At 29.3% G+C, this 12327-nt stretch overlaps 1 protein-coding gene across 1 annotated transcript in view; it reads right to left on the bottom strand.

The window, feature by feature from the left end:
• Window positions 1–10999: 10999 nt before the first annotated feature.
• Window positions 11000–12327, bottom strand: part of LOC126906793 (uncharacterized) — a 55590-nt gene continuing 54262 nt past the window's right edge. Inside the window, exon 7 of the mRNA XM_050687653.1 lies at window positions 11000–11113. The gene's annotated coding sequence lies outside the window, so the exon portion shown is untranslated. The remainder of the gene's footprint in view (window positions 11114–12327) is intronic.

The raw sequence follows: 12327 nt of genomic DNA, 5'->3' as shown, positions 1-12327 counted from the left end.
AGTCAATCGGCGTGTGTATCACCTTTCCACTCGTCGGGATGTGGACGGGCTTAGTAGGCCTATAGACTATAAGGCCCTATAATCAAAAATTCTAAAGGGTCCCCAGTGATTGTCGGGAAGGACCAGATCGACACTGACCAAAGAGACACGTAAATACATGTTTATTTGTGAGAAAAATACCGTTGGGTTTCTTTATGTTTAAAAATATCATTAAAATTATTGGAATGGTACTAAATTTTTCTTTTTATAATTTCTCGATTAAGAAATCACACGATAATGACTGTTCGAGTTTAGACATTTCATCATTTATATTACAATAAACATGTATATTTTATTTAAATCTAGTATAGGTATGCACTATGTTGGCTGTTAATGTTAATGTATTGTTCTTATGAAAAATTATATGAGAATTATATTCGTTGTAAATAATTTATACTTGTGATTTAATTAGAAATTGTGTTCTAAAAAAAAAATAGCCCACGATGACCCAACGCTTCTGGGTCTTCAATGTTTTTCCATGAAATAGTAGTTAAATTTTCAAAATATTACACAATGAATTGGTATTAACATAATTCCAATGACCAATTACTCTTCTCATTAATGTTATTATTACTGTTTTAACACTTGACGGACGAATACAACAATATACATAGTTTCTTATCCGTTGTGCTAATTGTTAAAAATACAATTTTATTTTATTATTATTATTGACCAAGTAAACTTATAAGGTGTACATAATTTTAAAAATAAAAAGTAATATATGCACGTATTTTTTAACATAGGTCAATAATAATAATAAACAATAGGAAGTTGGATACTTTACAAGGAGTAAATAATTACACGAAGTGCATAGTATAAATAAAACAGCGTATGACGTGTTTATATTTTCAGTCTTATACAATGTTTCCAATAGAGGCCTAAAATAATGATATCAACAAAAAATAAAAATAAAATACACCTACCTACATTATATTACATTATTGTATGACAACCAAACTTGGAAAATATACATAACAAATATGCAATTCACTCGGTGTGTAAATGCACAATAAATATAGCTACTTTGTTTCGTTACAAAAAACTTATAGCTACACCAACGTTATGATACTAATAATATCGTATTATAAATTTAAAATCCTTAAAAAATTTCAAACTATTGACCGTGTAGATTATAATTTGATAACGTACACACACATTTTATTATAATTCGAGTTAAAATGAAACTGACTGAACACCATTACAAAAAATACAATATTAATTTAATAAAGAAAGTGTTCAAACATGAAAAATCAAAGGACAGTAACGATCATTAATAAAAATTAATATTAATAAAAATGACATAAAGATACCGAATTGTACACGGTTAAAATAACTACTGATTCAATAAAAACGAAAAAACGGGGAACTGGTCCGCGTTGATGATAATAAAACTCGAAACAAAATAATAAACATAATAAAAATAATATAAATAAACGTGTTGAATACAAAAATAAATGCAATTTTGTACCAAAAAAAAAAAAACGTTGACTAGTCGGAGAATTGCTGGAGTAGCCAGTTGACAGGGGTGAACAGGTAAGCCAGACCTATGCAAAGGCCCAGAACGGTGACCGACACGATGAGCACGACGGTGTCGTCGTCGTCCATTTTCCCTTCGCATAGCCATCGACAGTCGTCCGTATCCGTCCACGAGGTGGTCGGAAAATCGTCGCTATCGTCTCCGCCGTAGTCTTCCGAACAAGACACGTCGTCTGAATCGACCACGTCCCATTCGTCCCGTTCGAACACCTTGACTTGCACTTCGTCCAGGAATTTCACGTGCCTGGCGGACAATTCGTACCGGCGCCATACCGACGACCCGCCGTCCCGTCTTTCCAACACCCATTCGGGCTGTTCCGTCGTCGACGGTGACGGCCTGTCGGACGTGAATTTGTTCGTGTTCGTAGCGGTGGAATCGCTGCCACCGTTGGGAAACAACACGTTGTAGAGTACGCCCATGATTGTTTACTGCGTGTGCGCTACGGTCGCCGACGAAATGATAACTGCCTGCCGCCGTCAAGACGGCTGCGGTAGAGGATCGCTCCGCGTCGGCCGGTTTCGTGCCGGTCGTTGTGAACTTTACTCCCGACAACCTTGAATTTTCTAAACGTCCCGACTTTTCCAATTTCGTACACAAATAACGCACGCGCCGATGCGCCACGTTGACGGGTGATGTCGATGTGAATGATCGACACTTGAGATCGCGGTATTTCGTGCAAACCGCCCGGTAAGAAAACAGAAGGTGAAATGGCACATTGGTTGTGGGACACGTCTGGAAAACAGACGAGTGGTGCGACCGTGCCCCTTTTCAAACAATGCAACATCTAATTGCACTTTGGCTGGGAGGTAGGCGCCGAAATAATTTCAACGATTACCTGAACACGTGCGATACATTGAGGCCATTACATAAATTAGATTTGAAATCAACAATTAGGCACACGAGTACAATTGCATTCCGGACGAGCATCGTGACGAATGTCGTTCGCGTCAATTGATAGGACCCGTTTTAACCTTTTGAATGTTTGCACGTATTTAAACACCTTTTATTACTTGATAAAAATGTGATTGCTATTATTGTTGTTATACGGTCCGTCCTATTAATATCTCATTACACTGCTGCAAAATGTATAGGTCTATGGGAAATTTCATTAGCGCCTCATAACGATAGCGCTATCCATTAAAACGTTTATTGATTGTCGTGGTGGTACCGTTTAAACACCTGAGTTTTTTCTGTCTACTGCGTTGGCTTCTCACTGTCCAATCAGCCAATCGGAAAGATATTTTAGTCGATAAAATACCTGTCTCGATAAGTTTTTTTACATTCAAGTGCACTCAACAGCCTTCGACAATTTGATTTTTTATTTTTCAATTATAAATTAAATTATAAAATCGGTCAACGCGATAGTATTTGCACGAGCACCCCAAATGTGATTTACATAATTTCTCTGAGTATTGCGTTATTACTCAGATTACTGTAAAATGTATTTATTGAACACTCTAGTATTTTTATTGCCGTAATTACTTACTGTAAAAAAATCAAACGAATGTTTTATTTGCAACGCACAACAAATAAATAAAATATTAAATGAAAAACCAGGATTTTGAAAAAAATTACATAGTTAAAATACAAATAAGGAAATATAAACGGTATAAATAAAATTTTAATTTGAAATAGATATATAAAATCTATATGGAGAATATAAAATTCAATTTACTTCCTATTGAATGTTTAAAAATATTAACTTTTCACGCGTTATTTATAAATATATATGTATATATATATAATATATATGTATATTAAAAATTTAAATTAAGATCATTTATTTTGGCGTATTAAATAAATAAAAACGTAAAACTATGTAAATTTTAATTAATAAAACTATAGCACTATACGAAAGGTTAATTAGCAGGGAGATCGTATGTGGAAGCGAGTAGCCACCAAAATTTTGAAATGCTTAATTTTTATTTGTCTGTACAGATATAAGTCTACAGTTATTCTCTCTAACGAGCACCATTATAATATTTTACAGTATTCTTTTTTCATAAAAAAAATGTTCACGGAACCACAGCGTTATGATATTTACCATAGTTCAAACAAATATTTGACTTTGAACCCGTTTGGGGTCAAACTGTGCTACTGACATAATTTTTTTCTCCGCAGTTCGGAAAAAATTATAGACCAAATAAAACGGTAAACATCAAGAAATACTAAAAAAAATGAGATTTTAAAGTCTAGTGTACAATAAAACTGACATAATTTATATTTACGACAGTGTACGTCATCGACACTTGTCTGTGTTCACATAGTTTGAATGAGATACGACAATTAGGAAATCCAATTAAAAATCACGACCGTATCATTGTCGTCGTGCCAAAACAATCATTTTGCGCAAAAAACTTATTGGTGAGATAGAAGTTTTATTACATTGTAATAAAACCGACTAACGTCATCTAAACACGTACGGGCACACTTATGACTAATTTCGTAAACACTTTGTCGCGAAACGAATGACACTCAAAAGCGGTGGACGAAAATGGCAATTCATAGCAAACGTTCAATCGTGTCACCTTAAGGCGATAACACAATTGTGTTATCTCCGAAATATTATCTGCACTGTAATTGAACTGTCTCACTTACAACTAAATGACTTGGGTGTCATTTAAAGGAACAATTTAAGCTGCACGAAAACAAACACTACTACCAGTCGGATGATCAATTTCATAATTTGGCGACTTGTCGACTTTTGATAGTAATTTGTTTTAAATAAATGACAGCGTTCAAATTTCGATTATATCGTTGAGCGTTTTTAGATAATTTAAATTCAAAAATTAATTCGTTAAATTTCCTTTGTTCAGATAATATTGTTTAAATTGTTTATTGTGTAATTCGTTTGGAACCATAAAATATTTAAACAATAATTTCCGTAATTTTGTTTCATTTAAAATATGTACATTAAACTTATTATTTTTAGTAATCGTTGTAATTAAAAAACCATTCGTTTTATTGTACTTTTATAATAATTAATTAATGGATATCTTTTGTTTTTACACAACATTCCGATATTAATCAACAAGAACTTTGGACGTTTCATTGGACATTTTAGGAGAACATAATTTAGTATTGCTATTATTGTTACGCGATCGACAGACCGTAAACGAGAGGGGCACGTGTTGAAAACAGCTGTAGGTAACGGTGCCATTTGATTATTTTGCACTTACATAATATTAATGATCGCAACGAATTATGTTTGATAATTTGATTAGTTTTTCATGGTACTCAGATTGCACAATGAAGTTTTTAATCGACAGTTTGCAGTGGTATATAAAATAAAGTGAGGTACTCCGGATAATTACACTGTTAAGATTTTTAAGGTTTTGTCGACTGCGTTAAAAACAAACTCATTCCGAGGGTATTTCGAATATGTGTGTGTGCTTAAACAGTATGTTTAAGTATGTTAAGACAAAGCAAAAGACGCAGTATAGTGATAAAACGGTTTTTATTACTATTTTATGTTTGTATTTGGTCAAAAAATAGATGCGTTCTTCAAACGCAAAGTGTCAACACTTGACTTATAAAATGATTCGTGCAAAAATCGTGTTATTTACTCAACAAATAAGTGGCAAATCAATGAGAGAAACTCTTCCTTTTTGAAATAGTATAACACTAAATGTTTGCCTATAGTCAGTGCTGTCAAACTAAATGGCGAGTTATTTGATATTAATCCAACTTTTAGGGATCAGATCTTTGATGTTTGCCTAAAAAAGTGTTTTAATTTTCTAAGTTCTTTCATCGCGATTCACGTGTAAACGATAAATTATTATTATTTACATTATACTATGGATATTTCATATTTTCAAAAATATTACTGATAAGTGATAAGTGGTAACTTAGAAATTCTTATTATATATTTATTTCTATTGCAAAATAGTACCAAACCTCAATTATCTTGTTACCTTGTCAATTTTGTATGTAGTAATTATCGTAATATGATGCTATGTATCGAATCATAAGATTTGATTGGTCACTAGATTTTAGCGCGGTTAAACAAAATTACCGAGTAAATTTTTATTTGAGTAAATTGGGTAAATACCGTAAAATAATGTAAAAATTCCCCTTGTATATTTTTGAGTGCGGTAAATATCATACTCGCATGTCTTTACTTCTGACAATATTTATCAAACGTTGCATTAACAGAGCCATAAGACCTTAAAGCGATTCAAATTGCCATTATTTTTTTGTTTTAAGATTATATCTACTGAAACAAAACGTATTACTTTGGCATCCACTACTAGTTTAATTGATTTAGACTTAAGTGAACTTCAAATTAGTTATTTGATAATTTCACCGAAGACGATATTATGATTTTTGAGTAAATTGTAATCTACACGAATAGATTTGGCAATAGTAAAAAATCGATAATAAGTAAAAATAAATAAAAGTGAAGTATTTTTTTTGAACACAAAAATGATAGATTAACCTATTATTCATTGGGTTTACTATACTGTTGTAATAGATTTATTTAGATGTACCTCAGGATCCTTTTCGAATCTAATGTCAAATTTTATTCTTAAATAAAATAATTTCTAAATCAGATACGAAAACTTTATCGAGAACGTTATCAAATAACGTAACAACCAAAATAATCCATGAAAAAACTTTTTTTTTTTCATAAATAATATAATTTTATTACACATCATATAAATAGTTACACTGTACTTAAGAAGATCATTCCTAGCTTTCTTATAGAAAGACTAAAAAAAAATTGTAGTTTTCATTTTTTTTTTTTTTAGTTTTTTATTATTTACTTAATACATCTAGTGTTAATCTATTTAAATATTGTATTAAAGTCCCTAACTGTAATACCATTGATTATAGATAGTTTAATCTATAATCAATGGTAGTATGGAAAGTGATTGTATAAACATATTTATAGAACAATTTTTTTATATTATTTGATATACACTTTTAAAAAATTGAAAATATTACTTCAATAACATAATATTCATTATTGAAATTTGTACAAAAGTTGATTTTTGAAGCTTTTTTATATGACTGATAGAAATCCAAGTAAAATCAGCAAATTCTTTAAACGATAGGAAAACATTTTCCTTTAATTATTTTTTGATGACATTTTGGAAATATCCTCTACGCTCACATCAGCTGTCCTGATATCATAACTACACTTATGTAAAAAAAAAAATTGTTCATTAATGACCATTGTAGTCAAAGTAATAATAATAAAAAAAACAATATATGAGATTTATATTCTTTCTTAATGTTTTTAAATTATTTATTAATAAATGTAAGTAACTTGTACGAGAAAATCTACTATTTCTGCTATTTAGGCATAAGATTCTTTAATTTTTTCTAATATAAAAAAATAATCAAGCTTTTAATTTTGTTAAATGTGTCACTATGTATAGTACTTAATTTATAATGTTCCATTATATTTCAAACTAAAGTTGGTAAAATATTTTTTTCCAATTAGTAGTTTTTGAGCTTCAAGCATGTAATGAAAGACCAACTTTTACCATAAACTCATAGACTTATACATCATATAAGATAAATAAGATTATTAACACTGTACTGTCCTGATAATGTATGTACAAACTTATATACTTATAACCATACTAAAATTTATATATACCTTATCAAACATTCATTGATAAAATATACAAAATATATTGCTATGCGCAAATGTAAAATCGTATCTTAATACAAAAGTACATTAGAACAGTAAGTTGATTAAGTTCATGAGTTCAAATAAAAGATACATGTAACAATAAATTTGATTAAATATAGGGTGGCCCACCACTCACTGACAATTTAAATAACTTTTGATCCAGTTAATATTTTTAGCTGATTTTTTTTACATTTTATTTAAAATTTAAAAATAATTAATATTTTTAATAAAATGTAAAAAAATTAATTATTGAGATATAGCTATAGACCTAACGTATAACTATTATTTAAAAAAAAAATCAACTAAAAATATTAACTGGATCAAAAGTTATTTAAGTTGTCAGTGAGTGGTGGGCCACCCTGTATTTAATCAAATTTATTGTTACATGTATCTTTTATTTGAACTCATGAACTTAATCAACTTACTGTTCTAATGTACTTTTGTATTAAGATACGATTTTACATTTGCGCATAGCAATATATTTTGTATATTTTATCAATGAATGTTTGATAAGGTATATATAAATTTTAGTATGGTTATAAGTATATAAGTTTGTACATACATTATCAGGACAGTACAGTGTTAATAATCTTATTTATCTTATATGATGTATAAGTCTATGAGTTTATGGTAAAAGTTGGTCTTTCATTACATGCTTGAAGCTCAAAAACTACTAATTGGAAAAAAATATTTTACCAACTTTAGTTTGAAATATAATGGAACATTATAAATTAAGTACTATACATAGTGACACATTTAACAAAATTAAAAGCTTGATTATTTTTTTATATTAGAAAAAATTAAAGAATCTTATGCCTAAATAGCAGAAATAGTAGATTTTCTCGAACAAGTTACTTACATTTATTAATAAATAATTTAAAAACATTAAGAAAGAATATAAATCTCATATATTGTTTTTTTTATTATTATTACTTTGACTACAATGGTCATTAATGAACAATTTTTTTTTTTACATAAGTGTAGTTATGATATCAGGACAGCTGATGTGAGCGTAGAGGATATTTCCAAAATGTCANGTAAAAAAAAAAAAAAAAAAAAAAAAAACACATCATAGTAAAACCAATACCTTCTCAGTTTCGCATCAAAGCTAAAAACCCAGTACAGTGAGGTCACGGCACAGTGTGGACGTGTTATATTTGGGTCCAGTATAGATGATATCTGATAGTGATTAAAATAACTATCATAAAAAACGCTTCGATGCCAATCTGTAGATAGTGTTTAATTTTAAAAAATTGGTTGATTATTCTTAAAGCAAAATTAACTCCTATTTCTGTCGTTATTCTTAATTAGTAGTTGATTTATGAGTATAATTTATAAATAAATATCTAATAAAGCAATTTAACGTAGTATGAAATTGATATTTAATAATCTAGTATAGTAATTTTTTCAGATAATTTATAAAAAATTATAAAATAGTTATTACTTTTATGGCAAATTTGTATAACAATTGAAGGCCTTGACATAGAAATTTTTAGATAATTATTTGTTTTTCATTATGACTAAATGGTCTGCAATACATTTTCATCAGAGTCAAATATATACTTGTATTGTTCAATTTTTCGTGCTAATTTCAAATCGGCAATTATATGTTTTCTATTACCAATAATTTTTCATATTACTACTAATTACGAAGACACGATGAAGTTCAAATGTTTTTGTTTTATAATAAAGTTTATTACATTACCTTTAATTTAAGACATATATAAAAGTATAAGTATTTCCGGAACACTTTGAGTCCTCCCCGTGGTCAGGTAAAGGGTCAAATTCATAAAAAAAATATACAAAATGATAGGTAAATATCTCATGTATCTACGAAAAAAAAATTATATTGATTTGGCAATTTTTAAAAAGGTTATGGCAGTTATTAGTAAAAAAAATTGAAAAAATTAGGAATTTTTAAATTTGTAATTTTTTTGGAAATTTCCCTCATTTACGGGGAACGAGGGAAATTTTTTCAATTTTTGAGGGTAATGTCTTCGACTAGATACAATTTGTGATCTTTTGACATATCGCTGAAAGGAATCAGTCCAGAGAGAGTTGAGAAAAAGTGGTGATAGACACAAAAAAAAATACATCATAGTAAAATTAATAGCTCCTTAGCTTCGCATCGAAGCTAAAATAAAGTTAGTACCCTTATAAGACAGGAAAGATGAATATAACAAATATTGCATTTCTTAAAAATTAAAAAATAATAATACGAAACAAAATAATTTTTTTTTTTGAAAATTTTTATTTGGAGAAATTTAGTGGTCAATAATAAATTATTATTTGTATTAATTTATGCTATACTTTTCTAACTAAATTATTATACTCAATAACATCAATAATAAAATATTATAATTGTACTATTGTTTAATTTAATGAGCGTACTTTATATTGCAATAATGGCGTTGTAAATAATCAAGTTTTGCTTATGTATATAAAAAAGGTCAAATAATACACATTAATAGATGAAAAAAGGAACTGTGCTCTTTCATGTCGGCTCGAACAAAGATCAATTTAGTATCATACCCAGTCTACAAGTCTCTTAGTCAATGCATTTTCTCTGAGTAGTATCAAACTCCAATTGAACTATGATTAGAGTAATTAATGAGTTAACGTGTAGGTGTTCACGTTCAGTGTTGATATTTGTTGTAATTTTGATGAATCACTTTTTCAATCTAATATAAACAAAATTTTACGAAAAAATAATGAAACATATTACCTAGTACGAAATACAATATCATAGCTCGTGAACGTGATAAATATTTGAGTATTGAACTTTGCAACAATTATATCATTTGGTTTGAACTTTAAGGCATAGGCGATTTTTACATATTCATATGATTGTATTATAAATTAAACACCTACATACATGTAAACACGTGTTTAACGTATGATTATAATTCTATGATTAGAACATTTTCTTCACAAATTATGTTATACGTTACATTAACAAAACATGTAGTATCTATCTAAAAATGATGATTCAATATTTCTAAAATATCAATATAGTGTTACTCACAAAATTAATAAATTATACAATTTGTAGGGGAGTCTCTAATCGGTTATCAGGATAGACCGTCACATTGGGCCTACGAAGAACGGATTCTATTGTTTTATTAGGTATATGGTCAAAATTCTATAGAGTATTCAGTAAATAAGGAAACGGGTTTCTTTTGTTCTCATTGTCTATAACAATTGTTCTGTTACATTACTTACTGAACACTTTGTGAAATTCGTTGAATGTATAACAGAACAATAGAATTTTTATCGAATACCTAATTAAACACTAGAATCCACCAGTGCGGCCGACCGTGATGCACAATAATCTTTTTTTTTCGGACCCTCGGTTAAGTAGTTTCATTTAAAAAATTCGTTCCGACATCTTATCTTTTATATTTAAACGTCCCCCGAACTATGATAAAAAATGTTTTTTTGGTGTAAAAATTCATCATTTTTCGTGTTTCATTTATCGTGTTGTTTCTATATTTTTGGGATATTTTTGGGAATTTCTACCATTTACGGGGAACGAGTGAAATTTTTTCAATTTTCATGGGCATAGTCTTCAACATAATACAATTTGTGATTTTTTACCGTATTGTTGAGAAAAAGTGGTAACAGACACAAAAGTGGGGTTGTGGCACAGTGTCGACATGGCATAGTTGAGACAAGTATAGATGATTAAAATCACTACCCTAAGAAACTATAAAAAATTATAAATGAGTTGTTACTTTTATGACAAACGTGTATAAATATAGAAAAGCTTGATACATAAATTTTCAGAAGATAATTTATGGTTTATTATGAATAAATGGTATATAAATAATTTTCATCGGTGTCAAAAATATACTTTAATTCTTCAATTTTTTGTTTTGAATTTTGTTTTCCATCTAAAAAATAAAAAATAAAGAAGAAAATGCAAAGTGTGTTATTTTGTCTGGCGTGGTTTGAACTTTGTATCCCGAATTTATAAGACTGTATAATTACAGCCTTTGTGATGGATATGAATATGTAGATAAAAAGAACTATTTAAGCTAGTTTAAAATTTCAGAGTCGCTTTTCTTAACTTTGAGGAGGTAAAAAAAGCAAAATTAGTTTATATTTATACTTATTCTAAGTTGGATTTATTTAAATTTTATAAAAATTGATGGACTCATTCAGTGGCGTATTTACAAATTTGCTCAGGGGGGGGGATGAAATGAATAATTCTCCATAGACTTGTGGGGGCTTCCCCCTCCCCGCCACCCCACAAAGTCCAAGAAACTAAATAACATAACATAAAAATTTTATTTTTAAAGTTCACCAACTTATCACTTAATTAAAACACAATATTATTAAGTTATTATACACTAACTAGGCTCCGCCTAGCTGGTGCTCCGCCCCAGACCCGGGGCCCTAAAAAAATATTGATAGCGCTTGTTCAAGGAGGGGCCAATCTCTCTTAAATACACCCCTGTTATACACAAAAATTATTAATAATCTAATTATAATAATTGTTTTTATATTATAGAATAATTAAAAAAAAATTTAGCAGGTTATTATAAGTGGCACACTATAAATTTAAATTAAAATTAATATTAAAAATAAAAATAAAAATTTAATTTTGATAAATATATTAGTAACTGCGATTTAACGATGAACATCATAGTTATCATAGATGAACCCCAATTCAAAGGATAAACTCATAGTCTCATACATCATATATGAGAAAAAAGCAAATTATTCCTTGATAAAAATAGGGCAAATGCAAAATAGTGTCCTACTAATAATACATAATACACCATATAAATAAGGTTCATAATACGTATCAGCAGAAATGAATCACTGCGCATAATACAACCATGCGCGTGGACTTAAAAAAAAAGCTCGTAAAATGTGAAAAATGAACGGATTGAATTGATTTTTTTATCATATGTCAGGAATGTCATTGGGCGGGTCTGATGAAAATTTCAAACCTTAAGTCGTAAAACGCTGGCGTCAGCGAGCGTTTTTCTCGAAAACGGTCGAAATTTTAAAACGCTCGCGGGCGAGCGGCAAAAATTTTCCGACCTTCGCCAATAATTTTCCCGGAGTCTGGTGACCGAGTACTTTCGTTGAAAAAAAA

The sequence above is a fragment of the Daktulosphaira vitifoliae genome, unplaced genomic scaffold, assembly GCF_025091365.1.
Source record: "Daktulosphaira vitifoliae isolate Bord-2020 unplaced genomic scaffold, ASM2509136v1 Scaffold_5, whole genome shotgun sequence".
In the NCBI taxonomy this organism is placed as follows: Eukaryota; Metazoa; Arthropoda; class Insecta; order Hemiptera; family Phylloxeridae; genus Daktulosphaira; species Daktulosphaira vitifoliae.
This window is presented reverse-complemented; position numbering and strand designations above follow the sequence as displayed.